This window comes from Salvelinus namaycush, chromosome 14, assembly GCF_016432855.1.
Source record: "Salvelinus namaycush isolate Seneca chromosome 14, SaNama_1.0, whole genome shotgun sequence".
Classification (NCBI taxonomy): Eukaryota; Metazoa; Chordata; class Actinopteri; order Salmoniformes; family Salmonidae; genus Salvelinus; species Salvelinus namaycush.
In genome coordinates, this window is record NC_052320.1 from 15120797 (window position 1) to 15141096 (window position 20300).

At 40.4% G+C, this 20300-nt stretch overlaps 1 protein-coding gene across 2 annotated transcripts in view; it reads right to left on the bottom strand.

The window, feature by feature from the left end:
* Positions 1-19998, bottom strand: part of LOC120059182 (vitamin D3 receptor A) — a 77449-nt gene extending 57451 nt beyond the window's left edge. Inside the window, exons 1-2 of one of the 2 annotated variants that reach the window (XM_039008033.1) lie at positions 19903-19998; positions 19283-19424 (exon numbers count right to left, since the gene is read on the bottom strand). The gene's annotated coding sequence lies outside the window, so the exon portion shown is untranslated. Of the gene's footprint in view, positions 1-10078; positions 10145-19282; positions 19425-19902 lie in introns of those variants that run through there. The other variant, XM_039008034.1, reaches the window with a different exon arrangement.
* Positions 19999-20300: the final 302 nt, after the last annotated feature.

Genomic DNA, 20300 nt, shown 5'->3' on the forward strand with positions numbered 1-20300 from the left:
CTTATTTAAACCAAACATGTTTCATTATTTATTTGAGACTAAATTGATATTATTTATGTATTATATTAAGTTAAAATAAATGTGTTCGTTGAGTAGTTTCATTATAGCACACACACACATTTTTTTTAAAGCCTTTTTTTGGTCGTCCAATAAATCGCTATCGGCGTTGAAAAAACATAAAATCGGTCGACTTCTAGTCTGGAGGAAACCTGGCATCATCCCTACGGTGAAGCATGTTAGTGGTGGCATCATGCTCTGGAGATGTTTTTCAGCAGCAGGGACAAGGAGACTAGTCAAGATCGAGGCAAAGATGAACAGAGCAGGTTCTTAGACCGGGGTGAAGGTTCACCTTCCAACAGGACAAAGATCCTAAGCACACAGCCAAGACAACACAGGAGTGGCTTCGGAACAAGTCTCTGAATGTCCTAGAGTGGCCAAGCCACAGCCCTGACTTAATCCCGATCAAACATCTCTGGAGAGGCCTGAAAATAGCTGTGCAGTGATGCTCCTCATCCAACCTGACAGCTTGAGAGGATCTGCAGAGAAGCATGGGAGAAACTCCCCAAATAAAAGGTGTGCCACGCTTGTAACGTCTTACCCAAGAAGACGAGGCTGTAATCACTGCCAATGGTACGTCAACAAAGTACTGAGTAAAGGGTCAGAATACTTACGTAAATGTGAGTTCAGTTTTATTTTAATGACAAAGCAAAAACTGTTTTTTTAGAAATGTTTGCAAATGTATTATGGGGTAATGTGTAGATTGAGCTGAAAAAACAATTTAATCCATTTTAGAATAAGGCTGTAAGGTAACAAAATTTGGAAAGTCAAAGGGTCTGAATAATTTTCGAATGCACTGTACACATCAGAGCACTGATCGCTTTACTTACTCCATAGCGTTTCTATCAGATAACGCCAGCAGGCATTAGCCTATATATCAAACGCAGCTGGGAAAACGTTACGACAGGGAGCGATTCAGGTCAGTGAGTGGTATGCTGGGTAATTATGGGGCAATTCCACAGTAAGAGTGACAGACTCAGATCTTTCACTTTAAAATGTATGTCTAACAAAATCCAATGATTGCCAAGGTAAGCCATACAACTCAGTGGAAATTGTTAAAAGTAAGCATTGTGCATAGAGTTACGGGTTCTTTAACTTTGCAATCATTGCTTTTTGTGACAGATTTTAAAGTGAACAGTCAGTCTCAGTGTCACTCTATAACGGTGGAATTGCCCTATAGTATCACACACCAGAAAACTTCAAGCGTGAGAGTAGTATGATTTATAGCCAATCAGTTAACTAATCAGAAACTTTTGTTAATCCAAATTGCGATCAATGTTTAGGCTATGCATATCAGAGTGTCTAGCCATGTCGTACTGGCCGTGTACAGTAGGTTTGGTAAAGGGGCAAAAGGCCACCGACTATCTTCATGTACTTTTTGGAAGGAAATGGTTGTGATTGGTACTCCAGATAAAAAGCTGTTCCGGGCAGTCTAAAAATGGTGAAAAGTAGCACCCTAGAGGCAGAGCTCCTTGAGGTCCAGGGAGACAAAATGTATACAGGCTCCCCACCGAGCCTCAGTCCCTACCATCGCCAATTTGACACCCCTTGGCCTTCGATCTGAACGCACTGAGATGAACAGCAGGACAACTTGAAAAGGGAAAACCTGCACTCACTGAAATATTTGTTTTAATGTATTTTTTTTTTAGCAGCAGAGGTCAGAAGAAACGGGCGCATTTAGGCGGCAGCCTTCGTAAACGCTGGTGAAGGATACTGCCAAAACCTCTATTTTTTCTTACCTCGCTGCTAAAACAATAAATTAAAATCGAAATAATATTTCAGTGAGCGCAAGTTTATCCCTTTTTTTATTTTATTTTTTATGTATATTCCTTTAGAACCCAGCACCTGAAAACCTCCTGTCACAACAGACATTTGAGCAGAACACAATATTTTTATTAACAGGACAAGGCATCTTCAGTGTTCCCCATATTTCATTTAGCAGCAGTGAGCTGCTAAAATATTTTTAAGCCTTGTGACAATTGTGACATGGATTATGTAATGTGTGCCATTCAGAGGGTGAATGGGCAAGACAAACGATTTAAGTGCCTTTGAACATAGTATGGTAGTAGGTGCCACGCGCACCGATTTGTGTCAAGAACTGCAACGCTGCTGGGTTTGACACTCCCCAGTAATCACAATTGGTGATTACATAACTATGCATTGTTCACTTCCCCTCGCTCATCAACTCACCCATCATACTTCACTTCATTAATTTCATCTGTTGATACAGAAATTAAAATTACTGACGGTATAGTTTAGGTTCAGTTGAGGCAACTTGGGAGAAGGTGCAGATCGGCCCTACTGTCGGGAAGGGGGCAATTAGGGAAAACCATAAAAAAAAAAAAAATGACATACCCTCCTAAAACTTGTTATAACTCCAGTTCTGTTTGTGATATTAACATTTAAACAGCAGCGTGTTGAAATATTTAGGAAAAGTCAAGGACAGAGGGGGTCATGAGTTTAAAAATGGCAGAGAAAATGTTTTATAATCATGAGCAGTCAGAATGACTGCTTTAGTGGTTCTAGTGTTAAAGGGGCACACAAATTAACCATCATGAGTATAAGAAACTACGAAAATATTTCTAATAAACCCCATTTAAATATTTTTTAATTCTTAGAAAATAGATGATTTGCAGTAGGTCTGTAATTGGCTTGGAGTACTTTGCTTTCCACTCACTTTGTAGAGTTCACCTAATTTAAACCCTTCCTGGAGTCACGTGTCCAAACCCACATCTTCAGCAGACACACACCACCACTCCATCTGCTCAGGGATTCAGCCTGCCCTGAATCTCCCTCCACACAGCTCCACATTACATAAAAGAACAGGAAAAAAATATCTATTTCACCACGCAACCCTGGCATTAATTAATGATATATATATATATTTTTTTTTAATAGATGTGGAAAAAAGGCCTGCTACATCCGTTTAAGAAAAAAACACAAATCTACAGCCTGTTCAAGAAACTGACAGCGAGGAAGAGCGTGAGTGAGCGAGTGAGTGGGTGAGCAGACACAATCATGCTAGCTCAAATGTAGCCCACAGCTGAACTCAGGGGAGGAGATTTATAGCAAAACGTGGAAGAGGGCAAGTGGGGAAAGCACATAGATGCAACTAATTCAAGACCCACTTGCTGCACTTACCACACTTGACTAGGACAGCAGAAAAAGAACTCACACAGCAAGAGTCAGAGTTCATTACTGTACAGTGTGGGAGGTACCTGCAGGGAAGGCTACTCTGCTCCACACAGCCAAGCCCCAGACTACACATACACACTGGTGAATCCAACCACTGCTGCCTGCCATGGAGACAAATAGTTCTCTATCACAGAGGAATTAAAATCAGATTGACCCATCAATTAAAAAATAATAAATCAGGTAACAGTAAAACATTTGTTTGAACAGTGAATATCTGACTGTAAAATCTGGTACACCACTCTCTATCCAACAGAAGTGTAAACAACAAGGCCTTATGGACAGAATGGGCACAGCAGCAAACAGCTACATTGTCCCTCCAGTCCAGAGAGGAGCTGGATGTTTCTCTGTATTCCTCAGCCAGGCATGAGTCCCACATGAAACCTACGTGAGGGAGGAAAAACAACAACCAAGTCCATATGGGGAAAATAATGAGAGCGGGAGAGAGGCAGTTCCGAAAATCATTACCTCACTCTTATTTGGTGTTGGCTTAGTTTGTTTCTCCCTCCCGCCCTCACTCAGGGAAACGACTGATTGTCTGTGTTAATGCAGCAGCAGGAGAAAAGGGCACAGTTTTGTTGGCTCTCGGCAGGTACTGCAATGGGGGAGTGTGCTGCAGCCTGCCATCACATCATCCACTACTACTGCACCACCATTACACTACCGCTGTAGCCTACATCTCATAAAGCTGACCAGACCCAGCTGGCACACAGGACAGAGTTATGAGTGCAGATCCATTGAAGGATTTCAATTCCTGGCTAAGGGGAATTAAAGGAGTAGTTTACTATTTTACAACATGTTAGATGGTTCCTCACCCTGAAAGTAGGCTATGAGCCAGAAGAAATTCTACTCCATAGTTTGGTTCTTTAAACCGCCACTACAATATTCAGCTAAAAATCTAAAATGGCAGTGATGGGGGCCTGATATCACCTGTGACCACAATCACTGGAAATCAACTTCATATTTGGTTTGATGTTACTTAAAGGTGATTTGGCCATTTTAAAGCTTCAATATGTCAACCTGACCAAATTCACATAGAAATTAATGTTATAGATCTGTTACATGCACTATTTCTATGCTTCCCGTTCTGAAGTTGAGTTTTTGCATCTTTTACACCAGTTTTAAACTGCTGAATAAACAAAAATATTTTTGGTTATGGAAAACATTTCACAGCGGTATAGATTGTACAATGATTCTCTACACTATACTTGCTTGTTTTGTCACAAACTGAAATTAGGCAAACTATTTGAACTTTTGCAACCAGGAAATTGAGTGATTTCTGCATTTTGAATCAAAAAATAAATACGTGTTCACATGCTCCTATCATTACCATTTCATTTTAGGTAGGGTTGGCTAGAGTTAGCTGAAGTTTGTAGTGACTTTTTAAAGAAAACCGAACCATGGATCACAATTTCTCCCGGCCCATAGACTACTTTCAGGATGAGGTACATCTAACATCATGTAGTAAAATAATGAACTACTCCTTTAAAATACCTCACCTCCCTGCTGCATCTGGGTGAAAGCCATCCTGAGGCCTGCTCGCATGGTGCCTTCTATACTTTGACTCATATCCACGGGACGGGCAGTTTCAGGGTCATTAAATAGTGTGGATGAAGGGCAGGTGGGTGGCGGGCATGTTGAATAAAAAGGGGGGGGAAAAAAATGCTAAACTATAAATGTATAATCTATATATACAGGCTACATTTAGGTTTTTCTTTCATTATTTGTATCTGGTGTTAAAGCTTAGGCTACGCACTAAGGCCTAACTGTACACTCTCCAAATACACGCCAATTGACAAATGCTTTAGGGAACTTGGTCAGCAAAAGTGAACGTCAATCCACGATAAGAGAAAAGCTGCAAAGTGAAAAGTTGAAAATAAATAGAAGGGAGGGAAGGAAGGAAGGAAGGAAGGGACAGAACAGTAGCCTAATGTTTGGGAAAGATTTGGCGAACTCGTAAAAGATGATAACAGTGCCGGCCGGCTATGTTACTTGTGATGATTGTGAGGCGCTATACTAATTTGACAGTCAAAACGGGGACTTCAAAATGGCACATCAAGGGAACTATAGGCTACTGTTGAGATGGGTTAAATGAAATAGTAGCTTGAGATCTGGACACCGACTGTAGGCCTATAACCTCTCACATAGCCCAATATAATATTAACTCCAAAAAAAAAAAAAGTTACATTTCTTGCAGTAAAATGATAAATCAAATGTAAAATGACACAGGGACAGGAGTGGAGAAATAGGATTTATTCAAGGCATCTTGGGAGAACGAATGTGCATCATAAAAGCTGAGAATATTTCAACCACATAAAATTTGCATCTAAATCTCACTGAAATATTATCAGAAGAAAGTTGAGTCGTTTTCATAGCTTTTAATTTTCCTTAGAGGGATAACCCACTCGAAACCACAAATTATTGTGATTTACATGGTTAAATAAGGAAAATGAAGTAACATACCATGTTTTTTTTTGCATTTAATTGTGATAAGGTAGGAAGCAAAAATAATGACATTATAATCTCCCTCGATCTGGGGCTCCACGCAAGATTTCACCCCGTGGGGTCAAAATGATCACAAGAACGGTGAGCAAAAATCCCAGAACCACACGGGGGGACCTAGTGAATGACCTGCAGAGAGCTGGGACCAAAGTAACAAAGCCTACCATCAGTAACACACTACGCCGCCAGGGACTCAAATCCTGCAGTGCAAGACGTGTCCCCCTGCTTAAGCCAGTACATGTCCAGGCCCGTCTGAAGTTTGCTAGAGAGCATTTGGATGATCCAGAAGAAGATTGGGAGAATGTCAGATGAAACCAAAATATAACTTTTTGTAAAAACTCAACTCGTCGTGTTTGGAGGACAAAGAATGCTGAGTTGCATCCAAAGAACACCATACCTACTGTGAAGCATGGGGGTGGAAACATCATGCTTTGGGGCTGTTTTTCTGCAAAGGGACCAGGACAACTGATCCGTGTAAAGGACAGAATGAATGGGGCCATGTATCGTGAGATTTTGAGTGAAAACCTCCTTCCATCAGCAAGGGCATTGAAGATGAAACGTGGCTGGGTCTTTCAGCATGACAATGATCCCAAACACACCACCCGGGCAACAAAGGAGTGGCTTCGTAAGAAGCATTTCAAGGTCCTGGAGTGGCCTAGCCAGTCTCCAGATCTCAACCCCATAGAAAATCTTTGGTGGGAGTTGAAAGTCCGTGTTGCCCAGCAACAGCCCCAAAACATCACTGCTCTAGAAGAGATCTGCATGGAGGAATGGGCCAAAATACCAGCAACAGTGTGTGAAAACCTTGTGAAGACTTACAGAAAACGTTTGACCTCTGTCATTGCCAACAAAGGGTATATAACAAAGTATTGAGAAACTTTTGTTATTGACCAAATACTTATTTTCCACCATAATTTGCAAATAAATCCTACAATGTGATTTTCTGGATATTTTTTTTCTCATTTTGTCTGTCATAGTTGAAGTGTACCCATGATGAAAATTACAGGCCTCTCATCTTTTTAAGTGGGAGAACTTGCACAATTGGTGGCTGACTAAATACTTTTTTGCCCCACTGTAAGAGCTGTTGGGTTTATGGAAACCGCTGATTTGTCTGCACAAGGAATCCAACCCCTGGAGTTGGATCCCACTCTGTGTGTGGGTTTTTGTTTCGATGGCGCTTCAGTCATGTCAGGGAACATGTCCTACTAAAGCAAACATTTATGCAAACGGAATATGTGCATTGCAACTCCCACCGTTTCAATCTGGTTCTGTGCACCGCGGCAAAAGTGTCGGGACATGTCAGTACTTTTTGTGACACAGTAAACCAGCTACACACAATTATGATTGGATCCCACTGACATGCTCAATTCATAGAAGTACAGAAAGAGTTGCATCCCGATAGACCATGTATTGAGCTAGAAAAATCCAGATGAACTTTGGAGTTCAAAATCAGGGTCTGTGAGTAAAGTGCTTCTAGAGGTTCTTGCAGATTTCAGAGGCTTGTGGACAAACCAAATTAGAAGCCGATGCCCTCTTACGACAAATCCAGAACAATACGTTTTTATTCCTGTTAGTCACGTTTAGCAAATTGTTTGACACTAGTGATTTTGCTACGAAGTGATTACAAAGCTCTACATTATCTGTGACGGACTGTATTGGTTTAACTGAAATCCTCAAAAGCAGCTTTTGTACGTTCAGAGATAGCTTGAACTTTATCAAAGTCTCCCCTGAGTTAACTGAAGAGATGATTAAGCATGATATTAGTCATTTGGATGTGAGCGCATCACGGCAGCAAAAACTGCCTGTAAAATTGGCAGACAGTGTAGTCACAACTTCAATAGGGAAAACATCCAGCATCAAGAGTGAGGCAACTTTGGAATAATATTCTAGACAGACAGATTACAGAGTTAAACTCAAGATTTCAAGAAGACACATATGGGATCATGCGAGCGGCAGTCTCCTTTTCCAAAGAATCCCAAACCTCCGGCCTTAAAGAGCAGCTTGAAGACCATATGCGATCATTATGCAATATCAATTGAGGATGCTGAATTCACTGTTTTTATTCAGCAGTTGAGTCGCAAAATGAACATGGGAGAGTGACTTTTCCTCCATAATGAGTGTACTTGACAGCTGTCCTGATGATATTTTCCCTAATATAAACTGTTAAGGATCACTGTCACACTTCCAATGACATCATGCAGTGCAGAGAGACTTTTCTCAACAACTAGGATTTTAAAAAAATTGTCTTCGCACATCAATGACAAGCGCCCGGCTGAACCACTTCAGTTTGCTGTCTTTTGAGCGTGAACAGACAGATACATTGGATTATGAGGAAATCATCCCTATTGTCAACTCAAAGCCTCGCCGTCTGCGCCTTGTGATGTAGGTCACGCCTTATGATACATCTACTAAAAAGGTAAGGTACCATTTTATAGTACTACTGCCCGCCGTGGTATACCTGGTAGCATCAAATATAGGCATGTTTGCCCATCAAGATTAAAGTGCGCCTGAAGATCAGTTTTATGTTGTTGGCAACTGTCTTATTTTAATATGCTGGGATATGTAATTATTTGTATATGTAACGAGTTTGCTCCAAGTACTATGCACTAGTATAAAACGATTGTATTACGAAATAATATCGGTACACGTCGCAAAATAAATGTAAACAACAAGTAGGGGGAAAAAATGCCTTTACAAATTTTTCTAGGCCTATCCCCAAAAAGAATTCTGTCTACGCCCCTGCATCAAACACATGTGTTTGATACCATTTCACTTATTCCGCTCCAGCCATTACCACAAGCCCATCCTCCCCAATTAAGGTGCCACAGAATTCCTGTGCTTGGGTCTCATGTGTCCCTTTCAGATGGTTAAGGATTGCAAATGTACTAACATTATTGTAGGCCTACCTCAATTCCACGTCGCAAAGTTTACATTTCTTTCTCATTAAAACTGCCATACAGGACTTTGTTGCTGTTGCTTGCCTTTCCTCTGCTATTTTTCCAACGGATAACAACGTAGTGGTGGTGAGTCGACTTTAAAAATAATTGATTCCTCAACTCCTTGCACGTCGACTCACATGAGTGTAAAGATTAGTTTACGCTAGGAATCGACACCTAAGATTCAGTATTTTTGGAACGGAGGAGACTGTTCTCTGAAGTACGGCAGCTAATCAAACACATGTATCTTTCATAAGAGAGAGAAAGAGAGGCACAGTATAGCGTCTTGGTAATATGTCTTGCATGCTTCGCAAAATTCACCAAAGTAGCCTAAAGTTAGCCTTTTCCTCTCTGGTTTTATTTAAATTACACAACTTTCCCAGGCCTTTATAGCCTATTGTCTAGTTGGGCTATAACGCGGATAATAATGTTTGTGATAACTGCACTGTGATTTTAATTTTGTGGAGGGGACATTTCAGTTTAGAATTTTCATAACGTTAAGGATACCAATTTCGTTTAAACGTTAACACCCCGCACTACAACAGTGCAATTGAGCATGAGTGATGAGATTACAGACACATTATGCAATAGAGACAATAGCCACCCAGAGCTAAGGTTTCATGGTTTCCTGTGTTAACTAGCAGCATCAAAGAATAAGCATAAATGTCAGATGTCCCTAGTTCTCACAATATTTGCAATCACATTGTATCCGTTCTCTTTAGGTTTTCCATATGCATTCCAGAGGTACTCCATTTCAATAGTCAACAGCATTTTTTAAAGTCAATAACATCCCTGGGATGAAAGGTGAACACAGGAACGCAGCATGAGCCTAACTGTAGCCTGTGGTGTAGGCAGAAAGGTCACTGAAGCATAGTGGTGTCAGCTTTCACCTCCATACAGGGAACCCCACATACAGCAATCAGACAAATACATCATGCCAGAGGAGACTAAACAAAAAATGATATCTAACTACCCCATTAAGTCACTCGAATGTATGCTGCGTCACTGGGTAATATCTGTCATCTGATCTGACAGAGTTCCTAAGAGAGAAGAACGCGGGTGTTGGTTTAAAGCATACTATGGCTGGCAAACTACAAGCACAGACACAAAACAAACCTGACCCGAGAAGACCAGAGTGGCCCAAAAAAGCAATTGCACAGAACCAAACAGATGCTACCAAGGACAGAACAACAGGAAAACAGACGGAAACCCAGAGCAAGAAAAACATTTCAAAAAGCTACCTCATATTACACACCTCTGAGACAGACACCAAAATGAAAATCAGAACCAAAAACAGGAGGAGAGGAGACAGGAGTGGAAGGAAAAGGGAGAGAGAGTGTGGAGAAGAACACTTCAAGCTAAACATGCTCAGTCCTGTTCCATGGGCTTACCCCTGTGTTCTGTATTCACAGAAGATCCACAGGAGTCAGCAGCTCTTCTGTGCAGTAGTGGCGGTGGTGAGGATGAGGGGTGGGGGGGTCTGGGGTGCGCATGACTAGGACACAAACAGGAAGGGGAGGGGGCTGCAGTGGGGGGCTTGTTGTCTCGCAACCAATCCTATCCAGTGGACTCAGTTTACACCCCATCCCTCCCTGATCCACTCGACCCATGAGCTGCAGAGAGAGGAAGGAGGGGAGCGAGAGAGCGGGAGGGAGGAGTAGATACCCCCCTTGCGCTGGGCCTCTGTGAGGACAACCGGTCAGAGAGCGAGAGCTCAGACCAGAGTCCTTTACAAAACACAGCCCCTCCCTACTGCTATGCTCTCTCCAAGTCCAGGGATCATACACTGCACAGGACAAAAGCATGTGAATTCCTGCACTGCAAGCCCCAGGGATACACTTTACACAGCAGCACATCAACACTGCCCATTAAGGCTTAATGAGCACTACGAGCAAATGTTATTGTAGCAGTAAAAACATTAAGGTAATGGTAGTTAAACTAGTGTAATCGAGTAGCCAAAAGTAAAAAAAATCTGAAGTAATCCTTGTTCTCTGGTAACTTCAATTCCATGTTGTATGCACTGTGCAAGGCCTTTACAATTGATCGAGACACCTATTTAGAAAAAAATTAACACTATAAAACCTTTTGAAAAAGTCAATGTCCTCTCCAAGAGCGGTTTTGTGAAAACTTAAATTGTTCTCAATGGAGTACTTCAACTTGTCGTTTTCTCTGTCAGCATTGAATGCTAGCACAGGATTAACCAGCCATGTGGCTTCTGTCAATGTGCTTGGGGACTAACAGTGTCAAGGTGTACAGATCAGTCACAGAAAACCGCCTGGCTTGCCTGTTACAAACATTGGCCGCCCCTGGGGATCTCAAAGCCCCTAAGGCCGAGGCCTAATCACAAAACTATAACATCAGCGATTTTTCTAAAGGCCTGAATTATACCTACACTTATTTTGTTCCATTGCAATTACACTCATGTGGAAACCATTAGCCCCTTTTTCAAAGTAATCCACTACTCAGGCTGCAAGGCTACTGGAGTGTAGTGATTTACCAGTTAAATACTTAGACGTAAACTGCATCTTCAAGGAAAATAGTGAAAGACAGTGAGGCAAAGGGTAATAATTAATAATGGCATGGGTCTCTACTCATTAAAAAAACTGACCATTTTTATCTTGTTGAATGATCTCCCTCGTGTCACTCATAGCTGGGTGGTCCTACGCAATGTGCAAGGGGCCTTCCAGCACAGCAAGTTATTTGTTTGCAATGTGTGGTTGGGGGAACACAACAAATGACACACCTTCAGTTGTTTTCAAAGCATGTACACAAAATTTCACAAGCCTTGCCCATATGGGAGCCGTCAAGAGAAAGCTCACCGTCTGTACAGCAACACGTGCACTCACACCACAAGCCAGGGAATTGCTGTAGATCAGCAATAGCCAAGATACTTGGACGTGTTTGTTTATGGTGTTGGAAACATTTCTGCTTGACAGTTTGTACTGCACTTTGAACTAACCAGCTACTAGGGCAGAACTCAGATGATCTGGGAACACTTGCCGGAATGGGGGCCTAGTATGTAGGGCCATATAAAATGCACAATGAGGAGAACGCGGAAGGAATACAGACATTAAAATTGTATTCAACAATATTCAAAAACGTATTGGCACAAAGGGAATCAACTAAATGTATTGAAAATGTATTAATTTGCCCAAGTTTATCATAAGACATGAACAGAATGCATCAGTGATTTGTATCTCCTGCAACTTTCTGAAGAGACATTGAGAATTCCCCGTTTGGGTATGTGTGGTGCGCGAGTCTACCACTTTGTGTAGCCATTAGCAATGATGCTAATGAAAGTCTTCTGGTAGATGGAAACTCTTTCCCAAAAACCTTCTCAATTAAATGTTAACTACAAAGTAGCCTATGCTTACTTGGCAGAATGATATGATTATTTGCAAACTCCACCATCACATAAAATCTCTTTGATAACAACTCTTGCCTACAGTTTGTGGGTAAACAAAGATCATTGGCAGTGCTAAATCTTCTGGCTCTTTCCCTATCGAAGTGAACCTCTGTTCTGCTCTGAGGAGGTGAGGGGTAAAGGGTTTTATCAGCACTGCCTCAGAAAAGCATGGAGTGCCTCACAATCTGACCACATCAAACAGCCCAACCATGCCAGCCAAGATCTCCGCATGGTAATGGCTTCAGAAACAACACAGTGACTCCCAACGTAATATGGCCATCAGCCACAAAAAGTACCGTAGACAAAGTCTCTTTTCACAGAGGTATGAGATTTAGCCTATGGGTTAATGGTGCTAAAAACATCAAATTTACCCATACATCAGACCACAAATAATGCCAGACTACAACATTTAGGAACAGTCTGCGCTGCAGAGAACGCTGACAGAATCCAGACATTAAAATTAACAATATTTTTAAAAATGTGTTTAACTTTTATTGAAATCAACTAAATGTATTAACTTATTAGAAAATGCATTAAATTTGCCCAAGTTAAACATAAGACATGAATAAAATGCATCATAAGACAAAATGCAAAAGCACAGGAATGGCCGTCTGTGTGTGTGGTGCGTGCGCATGTCTACATGTGTAGCCGTTAGCAACGATGCTAACGATAACCATCTTCTGATTCAGACAGAAAGGCTTTCCCAAAACCTTCTCAATTAAATGTGAACTACAAACTTGCATATGAATCCAGTGGCCATTTGTTTTGCAAACTCTGCAATCACATGAGGGTTACAGAAACATGGCTAATGAAACAATATAGTCTCTTGCTGGTATACACTTCCATTAAAATAGTAACTACTCAAAAAAAACATTGTATATTTTTCCCAGACCTCAAAAGTAGTCTGTGGTTTTAGCAAGTGTTGTTTATTCTATTAAACAAGTGATTGACAGTGAAAACCTGAAGCAACAAAACAGAGAGAACAGAATATTGGGGAGAAATAAATTAAATGAACAACTCAGGCAAAAAAAGCTAATAGTCTGGTAAGGTTATGAACACTGCCATGTCACTAGAAATGTGTCTGCAACAGAGAATGTCTCTATATATTCACATACAGGAGGATGTAACGGTACCCACATAGCTACTTTAGTGAGTAGGGTTACATGCACACAATGAGAATGGTGGATAGTCAGATTAAAAAGGCAACTCGGCAACCTTTCAATCTAATATTCATTATCTCCAGAATCAAACCAGTGTCTGTGTGTGAAAACAGCACATTTGTAAAAAATAAAGTGTGTTAAAAAGTAAGTCATTTTCAAACAAAGATTTTCAGTGATATGGGGGGGGGGGGGTTGAAAATTGCAGGTTTTGAAAATCATTGTTTTCCACACTTGAAATATAATTAACAATTTTAAAAATCCATCTGTTTAAGATATGTTGCACATTTTGGGGAATATTCAGAAGTGGAAACTTTCCATGGGAATATATGCAATTAATATTTAGATACCATTTAAATGTAGAGGTTTTTATATCATATGGAGACAGAAACCTTTTACCTTACCATAAGTAGAGATAATTGCAAATGATTAAATCACTCCAATAGAAAAAAAATAATAATAATAATTTAGTTACGAACTGAACTTTAATTAAATGAGTTGACGCTTCACATGGGAAGATTTCACTGAACAAAAAAAAAAGGGAATACTGATAAGGAAATAATGATCCATTGCATCTCCCAAAAACATTTTCAACATACATCTGTAAAATGATAGTCCAGAAACTAAAGCTTTGGTTGTGTTCCTCTCAGGCTTCCATGTCTTCTTCCTGGACCTCCTCAATTTCCACCTCTTGAACATCAGACTCTGAGGCCCCATCTTCCAACCTTGTTGAGGATGGCTCGTTGTCAGGCTCAAAAAGCCTCAAAATTGCCCGGATGGCCACCAATTTCTCAACCCTAGTATTGGTCAGACTGTTGCTTGCTTTGGTGTGTGTGTTCCCAAACAAGGACCAGTTGCGCTGAGGCGGCTGATGAGATATGTTGGCACGACTCCCATATTGCATCTCCATCCCAAAGCCCTTCCTTGGAAGTGTACATCGCCAGACGCTTTTTGATGTATTTCAGAACTGCAGTTTCCTCTGCTTGGAGCAACAGTGAACTGGGCAGGGCAGTACAGATGTATTCTCTTACATCTGCAAGAGTCTGAACATCAGACAGGATGGCATTGTCTCCCTCAATCCGTGCAATGGCTACTGCTATAGGTTTCAGGAGTTTCAGGCTGCTTACTCTATCCCAAAATACATTATCCAGGAGGATCCTCTTGATGGGGCTGTCCATATGGGCAGACTGTAATATGGCCATTTCTTGGAGAGACTCCTTCCCCTCAAGGAGACTGTCAAACATGATGACAACACAACCCAACGGATGTTGCTGGGCAGCTTCAATGTTGTGCTCTTATTCTTCTCACGTTGCTTGGTGAGGTAGATTGCTGCTATAACTTGATGACCCTTCACATACCTAACCATTTCCTTGGCTCTCTTGTAGAGTGTATCCATTGTTTTCAGTGCCATGATGTCCTTGAGGAACAGATTCAATGCATGAGCAGCACAGCCAATGGGTGTGATGTGAGGGTAGGACTCCTCCACTTTAGACCAAGCGGCCTTCATGTTCGCAGCATTGTCTGTCACCAGTGCAAATACCTTCTGTGGTCCAAGGTCATTGATGACTGCCTTCAGCTCATCTGCAATGTAGAGACTGGTGTGTGTTGTCCCTTGTGTCTGTGCTCTTGTAGAATACTGGTCGAGGGGTGGAGATGATGTAGTTACTTATTCCTTGCCCACGAATATTCGACCACCCATCAGAGATGATTGCAATACAGTCTGCTTACTCTATGATTTGCTTGACCTTCACTTGAACTCTTGGTAGATAAAGCATGTCTGGTTGGAGGGGTGTATGTTGGGCGAAGAATATTCAGAAATCTCTTCCAATACACAATGCCTGTGAGCATCAGAGGTGAACCAGTTGCATACAGGGCTCAAGCAAGACATTCATCAGCATCTCTGACTACGTTCTTCCATCGAGTCAAAAAAAAAATATTCCAGGAGGACCCTGAGCTGTTGCTATCGATAAGGTGTCTGATTCATAATTTTCACCTCAAATAGAAGTAGAGGGTCTTTTGTCAGAGCTTGTTTGTTGCGAGTGCTGAGGGAACTTTATGCACTTGGCCAGATGATTCTGCATCTTTGTTGCATTCTTCACATATGATTTGGCACAGTATTAGCAAATGTACACAGCTTTTCCTTCTACATTAGCTGCAGTGAAATGTCTCCACACATCAGATAGTGACCGTGGATTTTTCCTGTAAAGATTAGATGACAAAAAATGTGAGTAAAAAAAAAAAAAAAATACAATTCCATGTACAGATAAATAGTTAAGCAGTTAGATTAAACAACTCCTTTATAAGATTTTTTTTTTAATGAAACATGTTTGGATACAGGTAAATTAACACTCAGTTAGCAGGCTCAACCAAGCTAAAACCCACGTGGTAGCACAAACTGACTAGCAGAAATTGTTAACAAGTTAGAAATTATTTAAACACACTTTGCTGTAGGCTACTATTTACTAGTTAACAACAAATCATGTGTCATAAAATATATTCACCCCACCCAGTATTGTAATCAAAACTTACCAGAAAGCATGTAGTCCTTGGCTCAGACAGTATAGTAGTGTGGGCTCAATAGCATCTCATTAGTGTGCAAGATCTTGAGAATCAGCTGCACATGTGATGGAAGAATGCACTGTGCATGCAGAGGGTTGCAATTCCATTGGGGATAGTTTAACCAAAATAAGCCACAATACCTCGAATTTCCTTATGTGTATCGTATCCCACAAAAAAAAGTTGACTGTTACAAGCTAACTTTGACGAATTTAAGCAAAATTCCAGGGCTTAAATTCCCATGGAAAATTTAGTGGAAAGTTTCAGAGAGTTTGCAAACCAATATCGCCCTTCCGCACCTGCGGTGAAAGGTGACAGAGCTACAGTGGTGTTTTTCAGACCATAGACTTCCCGAAAATCAGTCTTCTCACGAAAACGTCTGTAGCATCCAAACAGTTTGGCCTATTATGACCACTATTGAAACCAGAGACTCTCGCGAACACGATGGTGTTCTCCGCTTTGATCTAGGATGCCCACAAGCCTCGTATGAAGGCTGGAACCAGTTTTTATTTTTTATGAATGGAAGTATATGGAGATAGTTTAGTGTCTGAAATTAGTGTAGAAATAAAAAATGTAACATTTTAGTTCCCTTATCTTTTTTTGGGACCCATATAGCTACTTTAGTGCGTAATTAGGGTTTGTGGATACTCATTAAAAAGGGCAACTCAGAAACTTTTCAACCTCATATTCATTATCAAACCAGTGTCTACATAAGATTTTTTTTTAAAGAAGTTATAACTGATGATATCAAAAGTTTAAACATTTTAAAAGCAGTGATTTTCAAACAGATTCACAGTGATTTGGGGAGAAAGAAATACCATCCCTATGGCTAGAAACAAATTGCAGGTTTTGAAAATCATTGTTTTTCTTACATTTAAATCCTACCCTGCATTTTTTTAGGACCTTTCTGATCTTTTTTAACCACAGATAGAAACGTGCCCTTTTCACATATGTAGACAATTGGTTTGGTGCTGAGATAATGAATATGAAGTTGCAGAGTTTCGCTTTAATATAATAGTTTAAAAAAAACATTTACATGCTTTCAAGAATAACTATTTCCCCAATAATCTTGTTTACATGGACACATTTAAAAGCAGGCTACTTGATGGGACGTAAAAGAAAATCACCAATCAAAATAAACATTCTATCTACCACATTTTTGCAAAGCCTATTCGATTCGATTTAGGACAGACGTGTCAGAAACGTATGATTTATTTTTTGACTGTCTGTTTTGCCATGTACAAATAAGTAATTCAATGTGTTTCTATGGGCTATAGCAGCAAAGGCCAAAGTACATTTTAGAAATGGTAGATATTTTTTAAGTCGGTGGTTGTATTAGCAAAAAGTTATTACAATTTTTTATTTCAGCCTCCCGGGTGACGCAGTGGTCTAGGGCACTGCATCGCAGCGCTAGCTGTGCCACCAGAGACTCTGGGTTCGTGCCCAGGCTCTGTCGCAGCCGGCCGCGACCGGGAGGTCCGTGGGGCGACGCACAATTGGCCTAGCGTCATCCAGGTTAGGCCGGTAGGGATATCCTGGTCTCATCGCGCACCAGCAACTCCTGTGGCGGGCCGGGCGCAGTGCGCGCTAACCTGGTAGCCAGGTGCACGGTGTTTCCTCCGACACATTGGTGCAGCTGGCTTCCAGGTTGGAGGCGCGCTGTGTTAAGCAGTGCGGCTTGGTTGGGTTGTGTTTCGGAGGACGCATAGCTTTCGACCTTCGTCTCTCCCGGGCCCGTACGGGAGTTGTAGCGATGAGATAAGATAGTAATTACTAACAATTGGATACCACGAGATTTGGGAGAAAAAAAAGGGGGTAATATTTTTTTTTTTTTTTTAAATAAAATAATTTCAGCAGGACCGCAGTTGTACAGGAAAAACAATTGTTTTCAGAATTGACATTTTCACAAGGATCGACTGATAGTAACTCAATAAGTAGGTTTACAATTAGTAAGTTTACCCAATAAAAATGATATTAAATCGATTATGCAATAGTCATGTAAACACCATACTCTGCTTATCTTAAAAAAGGTACACTAGGCAGAAAACCACTGCCATTTCCTAGTTGCTAAAATTCAAATAGTTTGCCTAATTTCAGTTTGTGAGAAAACAAATGTAAAGAATCATTGTATCATTTAAAATCGCTGTTAAATATCTTCTCAATAACCCAAAATATTGTATTTTTCAGTTTTTTGAAGCTGGTGTACAAAACAGAAACTAAAAGATGCAAAAACAAAACTTAAGAATGGGAAGGTAGAACAGATGTACCTTTTCTTAGACTTGCTTTCAATGAAAATGACAGATCGATAAGTCACATTTCTACATGAATTTGCTCAGGTCCCCAAAAAGTTACATATTGCAGCTTTAATCTGCGTAAAGTCAAATTACGAGAGCATTCGCGGATTAAAACACCTCGTTTTCTGAGCAATCTTTCGAAATGATTACGACACATAATGACCTTAAAAATCGGCGTACCAGCGGTGCATTTGATCTGCGCGTGTGCTAGCACCAGCCGAGCCAGCCCCCCTCTTCAGCGTGAGTGAACTGTGTTCGGAACTGAATGCATGCATCTTAGAAGTAGTTTGCACATACAAACTTTATATGTACAAACTCAGAATCAAATACGCTTAGCAAAAATAACATGTTCGCTGTGGTGGAACGTTTATTTTGATTGCCAGTTTTCTGCTAGTGCCGAGAAAGTTACTTTTCGGTTTTCAAACAACTAATAACAGTTGCTTTGGGAAGCATCTACTTGAAAATACATGATCTAAGTGATTGATAGTTGGTATTCAGCAGTCATAAAAGTATGCCTCATTTACTTTGAAGAACTACAAAATAGTGATTTTGTCAGATAGCATAGGCAGCATTTCTATAGATATGAGATGACTTGGAATGAAATAGTCAGTGAATAAAACAAATATAATATACACAACTAAAAAAATTGAATTAAGTAAAGTAATGTGAATAAACGGTTAATAAGTGATAAGCAGTAATGAGCGGTCACTACCATCATGGGACTTTTATTAACCGTTTTATTCTGTCTTGTTACAGCATTCAACCCACATAATGCATTTGATGTTTAAAAAAAATTATCGAACCGAAACCAAAAAGCACTAATCACTCAGCACTATTTTCTGCATTTATCAGATTGCCATCAGGTAACCTGATTTCAGATGTGTTCATGTAAAAATGATTATTAGGTTCTTCTTGCAAAGTAAGTAAACGTTTTAATCTAACTATTATAATAATCGGACTATACAAAATAATCGCTTTTGTGTGCATGTGACCGCACTGAATGTTGTTGCTAGCAAATCCCGCGACCAGATATCAAAACTCAATTCAGCCTCGATAAGAAAAAGGAGTTGAGCGTTCCTCAACTAGCTGCATCACAGTCCCTGCTGTGGTGGATGAATCGAGTTTGTGACTAACGTTAGTTAACTAGCATTATGCAAACTTGCTAAAAAGCTATGTTCATACCTGATGTGGCATGTCACGTTTCTTTACTTTGCTGGGTAGGGTCTCGGGGACTGTTAAACTTGAAGCCAGGTCGAGAATTTTCCAAATGTTTGGTAGCTGGTGAACGTATTCTTCGTTCAATGGAAACTTTTCTGGTGTTAAACTGAAAGAAATGGCAATGAATCACACAAAACTTACGTAACCGTAACCGGCTAGCTATGAATAAAGACGATAAATCAAAACATGTATTATGCAGAACAAAATAGCTAACGTTAGGAGTATAACTCGCTAACAAGTAATATTGTAGCAAGATAGCTAGGTAGCCATATTAAGTATCTTGTAAAGTATATAATAATACTATTCACCAACATTACCAAATTAAACGCAGTAAAATTACATTAGCTAACTACATTGTCAGCATGTTAAAATATTAACAAACTAGCTGGCTAAAATGCCGCGAGCTACCCGCGCAGTTGCGAAGCGCCAGCAAAGTGTGCAGCGCTGCGCGAGCGAACCATTTTTTCAGTCTCAAACGCATCAAAACACATATTACTAAAAGTCAGTGCATCATAATCAAATGTATTTAAAACGTTTACATGTTATATAGACCAAATCGTAAGCTTATTAGTAAAACAACTTACATTAATCCGTACGGAGGTAAATCTTTAATCTACCCATAAATAGCTACGACCACCACTTCTGCGTTGTCCCGCCCCATAGCTCAGCAGAAAGGCATATCTGTAAGTATATCACCACAAGCAACCAATCATAACAAACATGTAAGAATAATCTCTCTTTTTATTGGGCAGGAGCATGACAGTCTCATCTTTTTGGTCGAATAGAACTCCTCGGAATTTATTGAAGCCGATGCACCCCTGCCATATAGGGGTGTGTCCTGACGTCATAGAAAACCAGCTAAGAGCTAAACAATTCGGCTGTTGTGAAGTTTGGAATTATGTGTATTTGGAGATTTCTCATAATGACTGAAAGGAGAATTGGAGAATGTTGTTGTTTTTCTACAGTGAGCTATGATTCTATC